We start from the raw sequence: 10,207 nt of genomic DNA, 5'->3' as shown, positions 1-10,207 counted from the left end.
GAGGCATCACCTCACACCAGTCAGAATGGCAATCATCCAAAAGTCAACAAATGATAAATGCTGGAGAGTCGGTGGAGAAAAGGGGACCCTCCTACACTGTTGGTGGGAATGCAGTTTGGTGCAGCCATTATGGAAAACAGTATGGAGATTCCTCATAAGACTAGGAATAGACTTACCATATGATCCAGTAATCCTGCTCCTGGGCATATATCCAGAGGGGACCCTAATTCAAAAAGACACCTGCACCCCAATATTCATAGCAGCACTATTTACAATAGCCAAGACATGGAAACAGCATAAATGTCCATCAACAGATGACTGGATAAAGAAGAGGTGGTATATTTATACAATGGAATGCTACTCAGCCATAAAAAATGATAAAATAATTCCATTTGCAGCAACATAGATGGCCCTGGAGAATGTCATTCTAAATGAAATAAGCCAAAAAGAGAAAGAAAAATACCATATGATATCACTCATGTGTGGAATCTAAAAAAAAGACAAATGACCTTATATATAAAACAGAAACAGACTCACAGACATAGAATACAGAATTGTGGTTGCCAGGGGGAGGAGGGTGGGAAGGGATAAATTGGGAGTTCGAGATTTGCAGATACTGGCTGGTGTATATAAAATAGATAAACAAGTTTATGCTGTATAGCAGAGGGAAATATATTCAATATCTTGTAGTAGGTCATGGTAAAAAAGAATATGAAAATTAATATATGTATATTCATGTATGACTGAAGAATTGTACTGTATACCAGAAATTGACCCAACATTGTAAACTGACTATACCTCAATAAAAAAAAAAATTCTCAAAAGAGAAAAAGAAAGACCCATGGAGAGTGCCTCAAACTTGAAAAGGCCACCCAGACCTTGTTGGCAATGGAATACCTAGAACATAGTCTCTTGTACTTTGCCAGGGAAAGGGAAACAGCCCCCCACCCCCAACCTGTGCTATTTCTGGGGAAGAGTTGTGTGACAGGCCATAGAGGCTCTGTTGAGGGTGATGGTGAGAAGCTGTACATATCAGGACTCAAAGCCTGAGCCTTGGCAGCCAAATAGGCTGCAGCTGTGGCAGCAGAGAAACCTGACATTGGGCCCTGCAGGACTGTAGAAGCTGTGCTTTGGTAATTGTGCTGGAGCAAGTACACACGAAGTAGTTTAGTTTTACCCCTTGTGCTCTAGCACCAACCTTTCCATTTCTTGTCCTGGCTCCTAGTGGTGGTGACTCAGGGGTTCAGGCCCTAACCTTACACCCAGGGCTCCAGGAGTGCTAAATGATCCCTTCTAAGTTGCTCTTGAATCCCTTGCTGTTTCCTGTTGGGTTCCCAGGAATTCTGAAGGGAAATGACCACCCAAGGGATTTCTCTATGACAGCAGTCAGGCGCATCCCATTTCCTTCCAGGCATATTCATGTTCCCTTCTCTCCTTCTTTATTCCAAAAAACAAATAAACAAACAAAAAACCCTATCCCTCTCCAATTCATCGGGGAATAACCCTTCATCTGATCCTTCCAACACAACCCCCCCCGGGGGGTGCCTAGACTCTGAAGTTAAGGATAGATACAGGTTGAATGGTTAGATGCTTGGTGGAAGAAGCCATTGAAATATTCTTCCCCAAACTTCAGAGCGCCCTCTCGGTACACATAACTGCCCTAAAAGGCATGGAAGAGTGGTGTCCAGCTGCGTGTCTCCCCGGGGAAGAACGCGCCAGTGGCGCGGTGGACTGGGCAGGCTGCAAGAATGCGAATGGGGGGCGGGGTGGGGGTGGGGAAGGGGGTGCGCGCCCTTTATGACAGGTGGCCGCGCAGTGCGCGCTCCCGGGCGCCTGAGGGGAGGGAGGGACAGACGGACAAAGTGGGAGGGGGCACATGGGGAAGGGACCATAGAGAGGGTAAAGAGAGAGCGGGAAGGAAAAGGACGGCTGTGGTGGGGAAGGGAGTAGAGGGGGGAACGCGTCCAGCTAAGAACAGCCGTGTTGGAGGAAACAATGGCAGGGGCAATAGCGATGGTGGCAGCCACGGCAGTCCCACTCTGGGCACCTTTCTGAATGAGCAGAGGCAGCTCGGGGAGAAGAGGAGACCAGGCAGCGCCCGCAGAGGCTCTGAGAAAAGCGGCGAGGGAGGAGAAGGGGGAGGAGGAGGAGGTGGAGAAAGGGAGGGGGGAGTGGGGAAGAGGCAGGGGGAGAACCCGGGAAGGAAAACCAGTAGCATCAGCATCAGCAGCAGCAGCAGCAGCCGCCGCCGCCGCCGCCGCCACAGCAGTGGCAGTAGCAGTAGCGGCAGTAGCAGCATTTAGCAGTAGCAGCATTTAGCAGTAGCTTTAACAGCGGTAGCGACAGTAGCAGCCGCCCTCCTCGCTCTCCCGCGGACGGCCGCGGCCACCTCACTGAACCGGCTCCAGCGCCGAGCGCGCAGCTTGCCGGTGAGGCAGCCCCGGCCGGAGCGAGCGGCGGTGCCCGAGAAGAGCGGACCGCGGGAGCAGCCGGCAGCCACTGAGGCGCTGAGTTTCCGGGCCAGAGCCTGACAGCTCTGACTCCATCTAGCGCTGCGGCGGCGGCGGCGGCGCCTGAGGGAGAGAGGCGCGTCCACCTGGCGGGCCCGGCGCATGGAGCTGAGGCAGAGGCGGCGGCGGCGGCGGCAGCAGTAGCAGCAGCGGCGGCGGGGGCAGCTCGAGCAGCTGCGGCGACGGCGGCAGCCCAGCTTTGACTGAGGCCGCGCTAGCTCCAGCGCCCGCTGCCTGAGCCCGCCGGCGACGTGCGCCTCAGGAGTCGGCCTGCGAGGTTAGTATGAGCGCTGCCATCCAGTTACCCGGCCTTCTCGCCGGCTTCCCTGCCGGCGACGGGTGGCGGGGGCGACGGCGGGAGGTGGAACGGTTTGGGGGAAGCCGAGCGAGAAGAGGAGGAAGGGAAAGCAGAAGTGGGGACGTCTGTGTGAGAATGGCGTGCGTGTGTGAGTCTGTGTATGAGGGAGTGAGGCCGCAAGGGCGAGAGATCCCGGCCAGCCCTGACAGGCACACTGCAATCTAGGAAAGGCCTCTATGCTTGCGCCGGGGGGGAGGGGAAGCGAGCGGCCAGAGCCGCGGCTCTCGCATGCACAGAACCGGGCAGCGGGGACCAGCAGAGTGCCGCCTCCTTTCGGGCTGGTGCCCGGGAGATCCTGGTCAGGAAAGGGGCACCAACACTGCCGGCTCCAGCGCGAGCGGGCAAACCCACGCAGCGGCCGCGACCCGGAGTCAGGGCCAAAGGGGCCAAGGTGCGAAGCGCCGTCGCCTGAGCCTCCGGTGCACAGGGCTGCCCTGGCGACCACAGAGCGCCCCTGGACACGCGCCACCCGACCAGGGCCGCGGACGGGTCTAAGTTGGGGGCTCCGCCGAGCCTCACCCAGCTTGTCACCTTAGCGGAAATTGGCCCGCGGCCCCTTCCCGCTCTCGGTGGCAGTCGAATCGTCTCTTTCCTGAGTGGCTTCTGGCGCTTCGATCTGCCGCGCCCCACAGCACACGTCCGCTCCGGTCTCGCACACCCGGTGGGGCGGGGAGGCCGCGAGCCCGCGCGGAGAGCCGGGCCAGGCTCCGGGAAAGTGTGGAAAACGCGCCGCTGAGTTGGCGCCGTTCTGCTGAGGAATCCAGTGGTTTCGGCATGACTGCTTCTGTCTGTCTGATTCTTGAGGGGCCGAATAATCCGCGCAAGGTTTTCTGTCTTTTTTGAAGTTAAAAAAAAATTGGCACCCCCATTTCGACACCAGCACATTTGATTTTTGTCGAACTCCTGGTTGCATTTTGGAATAAGTGGGTTTCATATTTTGCGTCTAGGTTTTGGCTCCCAGCGTATTGTTGAATTCTGTGCACAGCAATATACTTAGCAATGTGGCCTTTTTCTAATGTTCCATTTTCTAGACTGTTATCTGAAAAGACATGATTTGTGTGTAGGGCATCCATGGCTGTTTTTTAAAAAGCATCTAAAACACTTTAACCTGGGATATGAATATCTACTCTGTTGTTTTTGGTAGAGGAGCAGAGCGTGCTGATAGTTGCTGAAATATTTTGCTTGGTGAGAAAAGGTGCTCCAATGGTCTTCTCTGAACTATAGAGATCATTTGGGTTTGGGGGGATAAATCTTCCTTAACATCTTTTACACATAGGATAACATATGAACAAACGTTTGGTTTACAGCAATGACGTTCCCTTGGCTGAGGAAATTTTACACTTATTTAAAATATATTTTAGAAGGGAACAAAAAAGCCCTAAGTAACTGTCATTTTACATATTAACTGGGAAACCGGCTAATCAAATAAAACTGGCTGAGTGTCTGAAACTCTATCCCAGTGAAATATGTGGCTGTGAATATAATTAACCATCTGTCTAGTGAGCAATTTAAATTTGGGCTGGTACATTTTTATTACAGTGTCTAATTTCTGGAATACTTGTACATTTTACCCAACAGTAACAACAAAAACATATTTGCTTACTAGGTCAAAGATTTACTCGTGTGATGGTGGGATTTCCCTTCCTTTCTCCCATGCCTCATCTTTCCTAGTCCCCATACTCCTTGACCTGGGAGGTCAAAATGAGCCTCTTGCTTTTGCAAATGGAATATTTACAATAGAGGAATTCAAACCAGGCATGGCAGCTAGTGATTAGACATTTTTGTTTCTTGGAACTACCTTCCAATATTTTACCTCCCACAGAACCTAGATAGATTGCATGCATTTGAGTTGAAAAAATACAATTTTTTGTGTACATGTGTTCAGATGGAGTAGAGTGATTCAACACCATTTAAGTCTTGAAATTTGACTCCATTGACTCTCTTATTCTAATTATCCACCTAGCTCTCCCTTAGCTGTCCCAACTGCCTTTCCACACCCCGCAGCCACACACTCACGAACACAAAAAAGTCATATCCTTTTGTCCTTATAGCCAGTTTTTTACATTAACAATATTCACATCTGTGATTTTAACAGTATGTTGAGAAGCTGCTTTTTTAAAAATCAAGAGCATAACATGAAAAGGCATTGTACATATTTTTAAAAATTTTCCCTATGATGTGATTTTAACCAGAAATTTATTACAAAGGGGAAAAAAGGAATAGATTTTGAGTGGAGATGAAATGGCCCTAGGAAGATTAGGTTTCAGAGACCTCCACCAAATAGCTGTTGTTAACATAACATAGCATAACATAACATAACATAACATAACATAACATAACATAACATAATTAAAATGAACCACAGATTGATGTGCAGTGGGCTAAAGTCGTTTAAAGGAAAATGCTTTTAAAACAAATATTTGGCTAAATAACAGCTCTGATAAATGGATAACAATTATATAAGCACGTGGTAAAATTTGACATATGTCAAGTCTGTTAAATAAATCAACTGTTCAGTGAATAAATAATCAATGCATCAGTGCTTTTTAAAACACACATACACACATGCACACACAAGCAAACCTATAACACCCTGTTGCCAAAGTCAAACAAGTGCAGAACACTGATGCTTTCTCTGTATTTTACTCAATCTGTCTCGCTTCCCTTTTTTTCTCTTTTCCACAACTATCTGATTACCTGTCAACTACCCAGTGAGCAGAGAGACCTAAAGATGTGTTAGTGTTGCTTGTGTTTAGGAGGTGGGAGAAGAGAGATGAGAAAAATGATAAGTGCTGGATTTTAAACACTCAAAGATACGTTCATGGATTTCTGACACAATCAAAAATGGAGGTCCTGGTCTTACAGAAGTATTTGTTTAGGAGAGGGACTAGTCTAATCAAAGAAGCACTGATTGCAGTTCCTGTGTTCCTAAGTCCAGTTCTAGTGAATACTTTTTTTCCTCCAAATCCCTTAGTAAGGGGAGAAAATGAGATTCTAATTGGCCTTTGGCTCTGTTACATTATCTTTAAACTTGTTTATCTGGTGGCACATACATGATTTAAGTGTACCTGCTTGTGGCAACTAAAGGAGAGCAGGCCCAAAGTGGATGATAGGGAAGGGAAATGATATACTAAGGAATAGGTTATCTGGATTTCCTGCTTTTCCCATCTTAAAGATTTCAGATTTGGAAATTTTAATGTTTTCCTTTCTTTTTCCCCTTTTAGCTCCTCTGAAAAGTTGCCCATCAGCTAGCTCCCTAACCGACAGTTTCTCCACCAGAAAGCACCTTTTCAAACCCAAGGTCATAGAGTTAGACACAAAGGACTTGGTTGGGCTCTTCATGCCACTTCTTCGGGGCTGCTTGGAAACAAAACAAAGGGCACTGGACGAGACAGCATCTCTTGGGGCTACCTTTAACGTTAGAGCCAGAAAATTTAGTTTTTGGCAGAGGTGAACATTCCTCTAACTCTCAAACAACACTGGCCTTGTGCAAAGTAAGCATATCAACCTTGGGGAAATCTGCTTTGGGGTGGGGTCGGTCAGGAAAGTGGAGGGTTGAGGGAAGCTGCCCTTCAGGGATGGTAAGGCCTTTTCTGGGCCAGCTACAGGTAAGGAGTGAGGACCCTCTTTGTGTCTCTTCCCTCTGGTTCCTCATTGCCCACTGTGGTTCTTTGGTTTCTGCTAGGGAATCACTCCTTTTCATCTCTTTTAATGTTGGTAAGCACTATGACTCGATGTCTTTCCCTCCCTTGTTCTCTGGTAGAAAAAAGACTGATGTATTCAGGACCAACTACTATGTACATAATTTTTAGTTTTCTAAAGGCACTTGAGTAGATCATCTTACCCATCTCCAGTAAGATGACTTTGATATAAACAATTATCTACTATTTTCTCAATCACCCAAATCCCATTTGAAAAGTTACACTTCTTTCCCTCAGTAGCCCATTTTAAGTATTACACAATAGCCTAAGCAAGAAGTTGCTTCTAAGTTTTAACCTGAGGGTATTTGGAGGTTAGAGACCAAGATTATATGGTGGATTTGACTACTAGAGTAGTGCTACCCTCCATTGAGAACCAGGATAGAGATTCATTTTATTTGGGGGAAGTTAAAACATTTCCTCTATGGAGGACTATAAGTAGAGGGGGTCATATGTTGTGATATATACCTATTGTCCCAGCATACGTATTTCACTCTAAAATGTCCCAGTTTGGACCAGAAATTCTGTGGTCACCCTAACTATGTCATCTTTAAATCAAACTGTGATTCTTGATTTGGGGAGATGGTTATATTTGTAAAACTTGAGAGGATAATGAACTTTAAAGATGTCTTAGTCCCTTAACCAGCTCAGCCTATCCTTTTCCTAGCTAAGAAGTCTTTTTGGAGGATAAGAATTCCAGAAATGATTCAGGCTTTGGGCTTGACAGAATTGGACTATTGGGTCTAAAGACTCCAAAATGCATTTGTGTGTGTATGCATGCACACATGTATGTATGTGTGTGTATATATATATGTATGTGTATATATATATGTATGTATACACACACACACACGTACATACACATACACACACAGACAGGTGTTATCTACATGCTGGAGAGTGGGTGTTCTTACTTCTATGAAAGACTGGTAATAGATAATAAGCTTAAAGCATATCAGGGGGTATTTAAGATTTCAGAAGATCTTCCTAACCATGGCAGTTGTAAGACAAAGAGTGTGGTACCAACTGAAATGTGAATTCCTTTTAGAACATGTTTTGAGAAGTACACAAGTAACTATCCAGAGTAGTTTGCATGTGGTATTGTCAAATATACAAATAAATAAATACACTTTATATATATATATAAACATATATTATGTATAGTTCCACTTGCCTTTTCTGTAGTGAAGAAGGTGACTTTTTAAACTGCCTTCCAGTTCTAAGTATCTGTGATTGGCTTTCATTGATCTAGGGCCAGGGTCAAAAGGAACTATGGCCCACAGGCCAAATCTGGCCTGCTATGGAAAAAGAAATAATGTAGACAAGAAATAAATGTGAAGCTATCTAGAGCTTCTTTTGCAAATGTTTTCAAGCTTCCCCTTCATAACTGAGCTTTGCTTATCGGCCTAGCCAATGTTAAAATGAGTCCACATTTCCTTAATACATATACCTACCAGGTGATATGTAGGGTTAGGGAGATTGTCCAGAACTTGGTGGGGTGGCAGGGGGATGCCTCCCAAAATGAAATCCATATGTGAATTTGTTTGTTTGAGTCAAAATGTCAACAGTGATATTTTCTTTCCTGCCTATTGCAGTAACCTAAATTTTGTGGTGCTAATAAATTTTTCCTATCCTCCTTCCCAATATTTGCCATGTCATTCCAGGCATCCATGTGATTTATTAACCCAGAGACCAGGTCTCAGCAACTTGCTTAAACAGAGACCTGCTGCCTCTTTAGTTACTAAATAACTAGAGCACATTCTGAAGAAGAGCTTTACTGAGTAGGGGAGTAGAAAAAGTGGGCCATCACTATCTAGCTTAGTGGTTCCTAACCTTTTTTTTTAGCATGAACCCCTTTGAAAATTTGATGAATGCCAAGGATACTCTCTTCAGAAAATTGTCATACATATATGATACTTGCATGCATTCAACCATGCATTGTGAGTTAAAACCTCTGCACTAGCCTTTGCCCAGTTGTTGCAAGAATTCCTGTTGCATGGCTGTCATGGTCAAGGTAACTTGAAATGGAAGCCATGAAAATGACTCTCAAAAAAGCCTGTTATTAGTATACTTGTGGTTCATAGCTCTCAGCTATTGTAAGCATTTTTCTAATTAGCCTTCACAGGCATTTTTTTAATTATGAAAAAAGAGTCATTTAGTGCTCACTTTGATATTACTATTCTCACCAAAAACAAGTCAGGGCTAGGCTCTCCAAATCCTTGAATTGTCAAATTTCAGATTCTTAAAAATGTCTGTTCAGCGCTCACCATCCACAAGTTCATTATTAATATATGAAATGCATTACATAAAAGCTCACCCATGCTCACCTGCCCCCATCTCTCTCTCTCTCTCTTCATGTTTCTTTATCTCTATATATTTCTCTTAGCCAATGGCCTTGACAAAAATAGTAAATTGTTGATAGCACTGATTGTTAGGTATGGTGATGAAGTCAGAGAGGGAAGTGGTGTTCAGATATCTTCATAAGGACGCTTGAGACTCATGGGCCTTTTGGAGTATTAGCTATCATGGAGATCTAACGTCATATATTAAAGGCAAATCTCCTTAACCTCTGCAAACATGAATATATGGTACATCTGGCCCTTGCAGTTGGGATGGTAGAAATATGTGGTATTCCTATCCATGAATAAGTGTTTCTTGCCTGTCTCTTTGCTTCTTTTCTTAGCAGTTTGGAATATGGCAGAGTATGAGGGCTAATGGAATTCTAAATTTGGAAGGGTCCATTAAGGATCATTTCTAATTCAAGTCAGCAAACATTTATTGAGCATCTACTATGTGCTAAGAACTGGGATATTAGGGACAGAGAAAATAATAAAACAGATTTTCCCGTCTTATAGGAAATTAGCTTTGTTCCTGGCTAGGTCTTTTTTTCCCTATCTTTACTAATTTACCCCACCCTTTTTCTAATTCAGTGCATTTTTATATTATTTCTATACTCTCACTGTTCGAAAATAAGTATAAATGCCCTGTTTTCTAACACAGCAGGAAATTCCTTGGCCAACAATTACCTCTAGCTAAGTTGAGACAAGATTTCCAGCCTCCATGGCACAAATGCTTCTGTTCTTATTTCTGCATTGGCTTAGCAGGTCTCATTTAATAGGGAGTAACATATTTTTTTCCCTGCGATTCTGAGGCAAGATTTCTATCATTGCTATTATTGGTGATGTGGAACTGCAAATAGCATTAGCCATGATGTGTTGACCACTGATTTAAGATTATAGTACACAGTTATTGACTTCTGAGTAATGAGTTGAATGTACTCTGCAAAAAGTCAGTTGTCCATATCTAAGTGTGTTAGTTTTTGACTCCTAGTTGGTAGTTGTATTAGTTTTCTACAGCTGCTGTAACAAATTGCCAAAAACTTAGTGGCTTAAAACAACATAAATTTATTATCTTACAGAGGTCAAGAATCTGAAATAGATCTCACTGGGCTGAAATCAAGGTATGATCAGGGCTGCATTCCTTTCTGGAGGCTGTAGAAGAGATTCCATTTCCTGGCCAGTTCCAGCTTCTGGATTCTGCCCACATTTCTTGGTTCATGGCCCCCCTCCATCCTCAAAGTCAGCAATGGTGGACTGATTCCTTACATTGCATCACTTCAGTCTTGCTTCCATCATCACACC

The 10,207-nt window shown here is 44.7% G+C and overlaps 1 protein-coding gene across 1 annotated transcript in view; it reads left to right on the top strand.

Moving 5' to 3' along the window:
* The first annotated feature begins 1,947 nt into the window (after nt 1–1,947).
* NEXMIF (neurite extension and migration factor) overlaps nt 1,948–10,207 on the top strand; it is a 149,798-nt gene continuing 141,538 nt past the window's right edge. Inside the window, exon 1 of the mRNA XM_074359105.1 lies at nt 1,948–2,787. The gene's annotated coding sequence lies outside the window, so the exon portion shown is untranslated. The remainder of the gene's footprint in view (nt 2,788–10,207) is intronic.

Source organism: Camelus bactrianus, chromosome X (assembly GCF_048773025.1).
Source record: "Camelus bactrianus isolate YW-2024 breed Bactrian camel chromosome X, ASM4877302v1, whole genome shotgun sequence".
NCBI classification, from domain to species: domain Eukaryota; kingdom Metazoa; phylum Chordata; class Mammalia; order Artiodactyla; family Camelidae; genus Camelus; species Camelus bactrianus.
Note: the sequence above shows the minus strand (reverse complement) of the source record. Positions and strands in the feature narration are given on the sequence as shown.